This window comes from Gymnogyps californianus, chromosome 1 (assembly GCF_018139145.2).
Source record: "Gymnogyps californianus isolate 813 chromosome 1, ASM1813914v2, whole genome shotgun sequence".
Lineage (NCBI taxonomy): Eukaryota > Metazoa > Chordata > Aves > Accipitriformes > Cathartidae > Gymnogyps > Gymnogyps californianus.
The window spans coordinates 194,445,464-194,456,140 of NC_059471.1; positions in this window are offsets into that span (position 1 = coordinate 194,445,464).

A 10,677-nucleotide genomic window follows, 5' to 3' on the forward strand; every position below is an offset into this window, starting at 1 on the left:
ATGGGATACAGCCCCAGAGGGAAGAGGGGCCCAAGAAAGCTGGTTAATATTCAAGGATCACCTCCTCCAAGCTCAGGAGCAATGCATCCCAACAAAGACGAAGTCAGGCAAAAACGCCAGGAGGCCTGCGTGGATGAACAAGGAGCTCCTGGACAAACTCGAACACAAAAAGGAAGCCTACAGAGGGTGGAAACAAGGACAGGTAGCCTGGGAGGAATACAGAGAAATTGTCCAAGCAGCCAGGGATCAGGTTAGGAAAGCTAAAGCCCTGATAGAATTATATCTGGCCAGGGATGTCAAGGGCAACAAGAAAAGCTTCTATAGGTACATTGCTGATAAAAGGAAGACTAGGGAAAATGTGGGCCCTCTCTGGAAGGAAACAGGAGACCTGGTTACCTGGGACATGGAGAAGGCTGAAGTAGTCAACGACTTTGTTGCCTCAGTCTTCATCAGCAGGTGCTCCAGCCACACCGCCCAAGTCACAGAAGGCAAAGGCAGGGACTGGGAGAATGAAGAACCGCCTACCGTAGGAGAAGATCAGGTTCGAGACCATCTAAGGCACCTGAAGGTGCACAAGTCCATGGGACCTGATAAGATGCATCCGTGGGCCCCGAGGGAACTGGCAGATGAAGTGGCTAAGCCACTATCCATCATATTTGAGAAGTCGTGGCAGTCTGGAGAAGCTCCCGCTGACTGGAAAAGGGGAAGCATAACCCCCATTTTTAAAAAAGGAAAAAAGGAAGACCCGGGGACCTACAGGCCAGTCAGTCTCACCTCTGTGCCCAGCAAGATCATGGAGCGGATCCTCCTGGAAACTATGCTAGGGCACATGGAAAATAAGGAGGTGACTGGGGACAGCCAACATGGCTTCACTAAGGGCAAATCGTGCCTGACAAATTTGGTGGCCTTCTACGATGGGGTTACAGTGTTGGTGGATAAGGGAAGAGCAACTGACATCACCTACCTGGACTTGTGCAAAGCATTTGACACTGTCCCACGACATCCTTGTCTCTAAACTGCAGAGACATGGATTTGACGGATGGACCACTTGGTGGATAAGGAATTGCCTGGATGGTTGCACTCAAAGAGTTGCGGTCAACAGCTCGATGTCCGAGTGGAGACCAGTGATGAGCGGCATTCCTCAGGGGTCAGTATTGGGACTGGCGCTGTTTAACATCTTTGTTGGTGACATGGATGGTGGGATTGAGTGCACCCTCAGCAAGTTTGCCGATGACACCAAGCTGTGTGGTGCAGTCGACACGCTGGAGGGAAGGGATGCCATCCAGAGGGACCTTGACAGGCTTGAGAGGTGGAGCCATGTGAACCTCATAAAGTTCAACAAGGCCAAGTGCAAGGTCCTGCACATGGGTCGGGGCAATCCCAAGCCCAAATACAGGCTGGGTGATGAGTGGATTGAAAGCAGCCCTGAGGAGAAGGACTTGGAGGTGTTGGTTGATGAGAAGCTCAACATGACCCGGCAACATGTGTTTGCAGCCCAGAAAGCCAAACGTATCCTGGGCTGCATCGAAAGAAGCGTGACCAGCAGGTTGAGGGAGGTGATCCTCTCCCTCTACTCTGTTCTCGTGAGACCCCACCTGGACTATTGCGTTCAGCTCTGTGGCCCCCAGCATAAGAAGGACATGGACCTGTTGGAGCGAGTCCAGAGGAGGGCCACGAAGATGATCAGAGGGCTGGAGCACCTCCCCTATGAAGACAGACTGAGAGAGTTGGAGTTGTTCAGCCTGGAGAAGAGGCGGCTCCGGGGAGACGTTATAGCGGCCTTCCAGTACCTAAATGGGGCCTACAAGAAAGCTGGAGAGGGACTTTTTACAAGGGCGTGCAGTGATAGGACAAGGGGTAATGGCTTTAAACTGAAAGAGAGTAGATTTAGATTAGATGTAAGGAAGAAATTCTTCACTATGAGGGTGGTGAGGCACTGGGACAGGTTGCCCAGAGAAGTTGTGGATGCTCCATCCCTGGAAGTGTTCAAGGCCAGGTTGGATGGGGCTTTGAGCAACCTGGTCTAGTGGAAGGTGTCCCTGCCCATGGCAGGGGGGTTGGAACTAGATGATCTTTAAGGTCCCTTCCAACACAAACCGTTCTATGATTCTATGATTCTGCAATGGCAAGGACGCAGAGTGGTTTAGTTCCTTTTCTATGGTGTTGTGGCGAGGATGTGTGCTTCCCTCTCTTCTCCCCACATGTGCTTTGAACCTGTCCATGTGGAAAGGATCCTTTTCTAGACATCCCCGTCAGTGCACATGAATAGGCCAGTGGGCTTACTCTTGCTAAAGGCACAATCCCAAATGTCCACTATATTAATGAATGTGGGCTCGTTGGTATAAATTTGCATAGATGCACTAGAGCTACCTGCACTGTATGGATTTTCATAGGTGAGAATTTGGGACTAGATAAGCTTCAGAAGCATCCTGTGCTATTGCTGTTGGTTTAAGCTGGAGTTTAGTTTCCTAAACCTTTTTGCACTTGGGCTGGGTGAGGGAAGGGTGTCTCTTTCTTTACTCCTTTATTAAAGCTGCTGCTTTCAATTTGTACACGACACACAGGAATATATCTTTCTTGACATAAAACCATTTCACTCAGATTGCTTTTAGCTTTCACATTTGAAGATATAACTTGAAAATGCCTTGGCATAGATTGACATAAAAGACAATGAGACATGAAAGGCAATCAGGTAAATAAGAAAATTGTTATTTACTAATTTTTACAGCGCCTATTGTCATGGCAGCTTGGCAAGGGATTAGAAAGACTTAAATGTAAATTAGATCTGTCATTCTCAAAACGAAAATGAGTTATTTATTCAAAATTGTAGGGGGAAAAAAAAAGAAAAGAAAAGGCAGAAGAGCCTTCTATGTTGCCTTTAAAAGCTTTGATCTAGAGTCCTGGAAGGCACTGAGTGCAAGCCACATTGTAGGAGGCCTCCCGGGGGCAGCTGTGCTGCCCATCATAGGATTTCTTTAGCCTGCACAGAGGAGCACAAGTCAGAGGTAGCCTTGCATATGCAAATGTGCCAGAACAGAAAAAATCATAACCGCAGGAGTGTGGTGCTGTGTCCAAACTAAAAGCTCTGCACAGACAGCAACAGCATAGCTGCTCTGCAGAACCGGGCGTGGGACTGAAACCTGCCCGTTCGATCCATGTGGGCTTTTAGGCTTAGAAGGTACAGTGCAGAACTATCCCACAAAGAGACCAGCTCAGGCCCTAAAAGTAGTCCAGACAAACTAAAAATGTTCTGTGCTGAATCAATACGCTGCAGTTTTTCATGCTTTACCACTTTCAAGATCCAGGCTGGTATCTCTGCATTTCATTGTACCATGGAGGTAAACTGCTTTATATGGAAATAAGAGGAAACTCCTCTTTGGGCTCCCTTACATGATACAGACATACCCACGGAGTAGTCAAGTGCCACAGTGGACAGTGGGAGTTTTCAGAGTGACTTCAACTGCTGTAATACAATACAGAGCTCTGGTGCATTCAGGAGCTACTTCCACCTGGAAAGTTTATGCACATATAGGAAGGAAAATATTCTTTCAGGTTAAATGACAGTATGCTCCCAAACTCCCTGGTTTTGTTATATGCTTAACCTACATCCTGGGGCAAGGCATGGGAGTGCACTGATTTCCATCTCTCTTCCCCAGTGCTCTGGTTTCTACAGCAGGGAAACCTGGTGACAAAGGCCAGAATGAGACCGTGTGAATTCAGGTCAGTTCCCTGACACAGATGCTCAGAGAGTAAGATTTGAGGATGTCCATAGTACATGCTTGTTCATCAGACCTCGTGCAGACCTCAGTCCTAGAAAAAGTGAGACTTAGAGCTTCACTAGCACCTAGAGTGGCTCCTTCAAGCAAAAGAGAATGCAGGTGATAGTTGCTTATGATGGCCCACCTCTGTGGGTAGCTGAACCCTGTACCAGATAGGGGGTCTGGGTGGAGTTAAGCCATAGTTCTCCAAAAAGCAGTTTGAATTCTTTAGGCTGGAGCTGACAAAGTACTGTGGAAAATATCTAGAAAATCTTAAGAGTATCTTAGAAAATCTTAGAATATCTTAGAAAAACTAAAGAAGTGGTAGATCGTGACAAAGGCACGTGACGAAGTCATGTCTAAATGCGGAAAGCAAATGCCAGATGAGCACAGAGCATGCCAAACATACACGGTGCTAACCAAAACTATTAGTGCGACCTGAGCTCCCATAGCTTACCTGCAAGGGATACAACGCTGCCGGGCTCTGGCTGCGGGTGAGGGCAATGCACACCAACGTCAAGAATCCTGGGAGTGAGTTAGGGGAGTCAGCCCCATATTGTGAAAGGCTGAAAGAAAAAAGCGTCCTGAGGAATGTAGATTGGAGGACAGGCTCTGTCCCACGGACATGGTGGGTGAGCATACTATAGAGTAGGTCCTTCTGCCTAGGGGATGTGGAGGTTAAGACGGGCACTTTGGAGAAAGGAAGGTTGGAGGTGGGGGTGTCCCAAACTGTGCTGGAATAGAGAAAGAGAAGAGGACCTCAGTGAAGCGTGGGCTTAGGAGAAGGGGATATGGTGTGCGCAGGGTAGGATCCGACATGTGTGACTGAGGCTCAGAGGACAGCCGCTGAGAAACGTGTTACAGGTGCCTTAATGTGTTGCCCTGCTGAGAGATGGAGAGATGCCAGGGAGGCAGGATTCATCTCAGTGGGATCAGACTGGCAGGAGAGCAGGGGATGTGTGGAGAGAAGGGAAGGGAAATACCACATCCTCAGCTCAGCGCCCTGCCTCCCTTCACTGCACCGGGTGCCCTTAGCCTTGCAACCCATTCTGCCAAAATCACAATGTTGAGTTTTGCCACTGATTAATAATGGGATCAATTCCTCCATGCTTCATTCTTGGGGCAGCAGAGTTCAATTTTTGCCTACACTGCTTAGAAGCTTTGGGCCACCTCTGCCTTTGCACATTATGCACCCTATTTTTTTTATTTGTAGCATTCAATGATATAAACTGGGTGGTATTTGCATATCTTTACCAGCTTCTCTTCCCATCCGGGAAGGCATCTCCTCTCTTATTAGCTGCCAGCTGTGGCTTTTCTATTTTTTCATCTTCTCCTGCTGCCCCACAGCCAGCAGGAACACCTTCCAATTTGTGTTATATCCAAGTGAAATCAGGAGCCACCGAACAGCCATACTCTTGTGATTTGGAGGAGCACAGAAACATTTAGCACCAGGTTATTGGGTTGAATCCAGCTCATTCAGTAGCAACTAGAAATTGTTAGTGTCTGCTGACAGGCTGGCAGCTGTGGGGCGTGACACTGGTGGCTCTTCTCCAGTTGCTAATGGACAGATGTCCACATCATAAAAACACAAACAAAATTAACGCTTTTGCTGGCAGCCTCACCGGGGGACACATTCAGCGGGCAGTGAGGCTGTTCTTAATGCTGAGCAGTGCCCACAGAGAAGCCTGAGGGTACTGAAGTGAATAATTTGCAGACCACCCCCCTGTTGGGCTTGTTCTGGGGATGGGAACCTTCTGTACCAGCGACTGCAAGTCTTGTTTTGAAAGAAATAGTTTGATGACAGAAGCCAGAGGGGATGTTGCTGGACGTCTGAGACAAACTAGTTGGTTAATGAGGTGTGAAGAATGGTTTGGTCATAGTTCTCTGCACCTCTTCTTTTTCTTTTGTTTCCCGTACTTCTGCAGACCCATTTCCGTATCTCCTCAGGCTCCTTGACTTTATTCTATTCCACGCTATCACTTCCACCAAGCACAGTAATGCTTCCTTCAAACGTTGAGAATTATTTCACTTTATTTATTTAATACTGCAGCCAGCAAGAGCTGGCTTATTCTGGGAGGAAATTCCTCTTTGACTAGGGAAGTGAATGCAAGACCACAAAATGAGTGGTAAAGATGCCAGATGAAATTCTGTCTGTAAGAGTCCTGTGGAGTGGATCCTGTACCATAAAGATGCAATGTTACAGGAGAGAAAACTGCTGCTACAGGTGAAGTGGAAAAGCCGTGTAGTCTATAGCTTGGGCTGAAACAGCAATGGCTTTTGCTACCATGAGTCTCTCAACAGTAATTTGACCTACCTAGTCTCATTATTGTTTATCTTATTTTCCTTGTTCTTCTGACACATAAAGCTGGCTCCATATTTTCCACGAAGAAGGATAGTGTTTTCTTTTACAAAAATAGTAGGTGGAAGAATTCAACCCAGACAAAACCAAATTTTAGCATTAACATTTAAAATTCCAAAGCTTTATTTTCATTGTTTCTAGACTTTTACCAATCAATACTGTTTTAAAATTCTTATGTAAAATAAGAGTACAGTAGCATATTACTGAGTAATGATAATGTGAAAACATATATTTTGAAAAATACTATTCCATCTTCTTTCTTCATCATAGCAAACTGCTTTAACAGTATGTTTTCTCATAATTTTAAAATAGTTTTATAAACTATTATTTTTTAAACCATTTTTTCCTAAATTTTTATTCTAAATAATTATTTAAAATCATTGTTATACAGCTGACCTTAAAAAATAAGATAACTGAATATTTTTACTATTTTGTCATTTTGGGGATTTATCATTATATACATTTAAGAAGGATATGTCACGGAGTACCAAAAAATTAGTAAAAATATTACACAAAGAAAACACTATATATGACATTTAAAATGACAAAAATGTTTCAATATTGAAATGAAAGTCTTGAGACTGAAATTGATTCCAAAGACAAAATTGTTTTTATGCTGACGGAGAAAAGAAACAGGTTTTAAATGGCCATATTGCAAGTACAACAGAGGGTCCACAGCTCAAAATGGCTCTAACCCGTGGCACCGCCTGCCACCCCATTGCTGTGGGAAGCCCTCAATGCAAAGTGCTGCGTGAGCATAATCGGAGCTAGGAGTTTAATGACAGATAGTGGAAGGTTGTTTAATTATCCTTATGTGGGTGTTAACATACCCTACATCAGCATCTGCTAGAGATGGTCCAGTGGTCCAGCCCAAATCTCTGTGAGAGCAGTCAGAGGGCCAAACATGGTGCCCAGTTCAGTGATCTTCAAGCGTAGCAACCTCGGTATCTGCTCGCCAATGGAGGATCTCCTCCTGCGACCTTGTTTCCCGCCCAGCGTGGCTGCACCGCCTGGGGGTACTCTACGCTTTGGCAACGCAGCATGCAGTTTTGTTCCCCCCTACCCCATTTCTGCATAGCCATGAAAAAACTTTTGCCTCCATTGGTCAAACCACTGCTGCATCAAAAAGCAAAATTAAGTCAAACTATAAAATATTTCTTACTTTAGGAAAAAAGAACTCTTTCAAAGCATTTGTTCAGTAGACTATAAAACACAGTGTAAGACCTCTGACAGGTAATGTGTTGTTATACTACTCACTGCAATCAGCTGTGACAGGAGACACCTTTAATCAACTACCCTGTAATTATGCTAAGGTTTTCACGAAATGACAGATCCCAATTGGCTGGGCCAGAGCCCTGCCTTTCCAGAGAAGGCTAATTATTTTGTCCACTCACCTGTTCATTCACTCCAGTAAGCTCTGACCTGTGGAATCATGTAGGTGAGTATTTACTGCTTATTTTTATGTTGCTTAATTTTTTACTATTTTGAAATTTAAATCTCAGAGAGGGGAGGTAAATTTCAGTAGGACTTTCCAGAAAGACTGTCAGGAATCATGAGGTGTAACAAATGCTGTTATGAACCATGTATGATACTATCACCTGTTTCTCTCTCAGCATGTTTTAACATCTTTTTCAATGCAAGTGAGTCATTGAACTATTACACACACACAAGATTACTCATAAACTGCAAATATATAGCTGTCATAGGTATTGAGTAAAATCTGTGTCTCCATACCAACAAAATGGCTAAAACAATCTTACTTTAAATAACACTTGTTTCAAGCTTTTTAGGTTAAGTTGTTAGTCTAGGCAATTTTTCTTGGGAGGTGGGAATAGGTTTCATTTACAGGTAAGAGTAGGCTAATAGGGATTTCCCTTTCTTTAGGAGTCTACTGAATAAATTTATGCTTGGGAAAGTTTAATAAGAAGTTATTCGTCCCTAGTGAATGCTTCTAGTCAGGGGTGAAAGAAAAGACACCTGAATGTTTTCAGCCTTTCAACTCGGGTAAATGATATGTTGCAATGTAATAGTTATTTTTCATATGAAGCCACAGATGGGCAAGGCAATCCACAAAATATCCAAGGCAAGAGGTTTGAGTCAGAGTTGCTTATAAACGATCGAGCGCGTGCTGGGCAGCCCCTGCACAGGTGTGGGTTGGCATGGGTCTCTACTGAAGCCTCCAAGGAGGAGAAATCTGAGAGGATGAGGATGTGGGCAGCAAGAGCCAGGCCTGAATGGCACACGCTGTCTGAGTCCCAGCTCCCGTAGCAAGTGGTCCAAACTCACTCTCTCAACATGCTAGATGTTAAGGTCTCTTATCCTTAACAATAGTGGACTTCATCGTGTCTCTCCGTTTCACTGTTTAGTCAAAATTTGTGAGGGTTTGCAGGTTATTTCAGTTAGAAGAAGACATGGTGATGAGGTCAGGTATCCTGGCTGTTTGTTTGTAAGGATTGCACCAGCTTTGCCTCCCCAGCACTGGCAGATCCAAACAAACAGAAATTGCTGTTTGCTCAGAGCCGCAAGCCTCTGCTTTCAGCTCCCTCGCTGTAAATCCTTTTCCTTAGGCTTTCTCCAAGGGTTATGCTAATGTGCTTGCTCAGGCAGGTCCAACTGCGCTCCTTTCTTCTTTTCAGTTGAAACTGTTGATTCTTTGCATAACCATTTCCCAAAACAGTGCTCGATAATGCTAATGTCTCCTTTATAAATCACCAGTGTTCTGCATAGCTTTGTACGCACCTTTGTTTTGGGACTTTGACATCTGCTTACCCATCTCTCTCGCTTATCTGCAGGGATGGGTGGCAATTACACCGGCTCCTCGGTATTAGTAGGTTTATCAAAATAACAAAAGACTATGAGGATTGTGAAGAAACAGCAGGTGAAAAGGGACACAGTAGGAAACAGAAATTATTCTTGAGGGAAGGTTCATTTCTTTACTGCAGCTTCATATTTTCCTCAAATTGTATTTATTTGTATACAATCATGTGGGAGAAAGGAATATGGAATGAATTACAGTCCCAGGAGAGGAAGTTTAAAAAGAGAGAGCATTCAGGTATAGCACAAAAGAACTTGAAACTGCATACTGTGAAGACAGATGTTAATATATAAACTGGTACTGAGGTTAATAATATGTATTTATTTCCAAGGATAATTACCTTTGAGGACCCCCCCCCCCCCCCACCTCCAGCTCCTGTTGCCCTAGCTATGAAGCATTGCTACTGAAAATCCAGGAACAATTTCATCCATGCAAGTTGGGTTCACTCCAGGGGTACATCTGCTCCCCTACTCTTAAAAGGGAACACCACTATCATCTTTCTTGAAAGACCCTGTTTTTTCAAAAAAAGAGGACATAATTTTGTCACTGGAATGGTTTCACATTCAGAATTGGCTGCTGTGTTAATTTTAATACTGCATTACTTCCAAGGATTAAGCAAAAGCCTGTTCTGTCTCTTCTGCAGATGTTCTCCAGAGCAATCTCACCTCTTCCAAAGGCACAGCTACTTTTGTACAGTGTAGATAATTTTTTCACATTAATCCCTAGACTAGGGTAATGATTTGCTGGGGGAAAAAATATATTTTTAACACAGATGTGAAATGCCATCTGCTTTGTCCAAAAATGTATTGCAATTATTTCTGTGCTGCATGAAGGCTCAGAAAGAAAGAATATTGCATATTTTTATGTTCAGTTCAGACTTCTGGTTTTCAAAATAATATTCCTATGCGAGATGCTGACCATACATGTTTACTAATAGCGTATTATAATCCTCCATATTATGGGCTCCCTTTGATACTGTCTATACACTTGTAGGTGTAACATTGTCTTGTTTGGAAGAGCTCACTGAGAAGATTTAGTAAACTGCTTAGGAAGCCTGTTCTTGTACTGCAACTCCAAGTGCACAGTGATCTGCACTACAGCTCTTTGTAAAAATTGCTGTGCAAAAGAGTTTAAAATGATACTGGAATACAAGATACTGCTGCAAAAAAACCTGACATTGGGCATCTTGGGTGGAATTTCAAAGCATTATCTTGGTGAAACTATTCAAAGATTATTTAATTTACTCAGTTGTCCCCAATGGGCGTTGGACTAGATGACCTTTAAAGGTCCCGCCCAACCCAAACCATTTTATGATTCTATGAAAATTTTATCTACAACTTTGTCAAGTAGTCAGAGGGAAGAACAGGTTGAATATACAGGCTAAACCAAAGAAAATCAGGGTTGGGTTTTTTGTTTGTTTGGGTTTTTTTTTGAAGGCTTCTAATTAGAATTATTCAAGAAGGTTCAGTGTAATACAGTGAAAAATATTTGACTAAAAACAAGCCAAAGAAAACCACTAGTTGCTTTTAAAAACTGGGCTGTGATTTGCCCCAATATTCTACATTAGGGTAGTAGTAGTGTAGTACAGAAATGTGATCCAAATATACTCCCAGGTTGATCTGTGCTTTAATTAGCTGTATACTAATCGATATTAGTCGTAGATATATGATTATATTTTTTAATATTATATTGACTAGTAATGCATATTTCTTGCTATAGAGAATATGTTTGGACTTGTTTTGCCA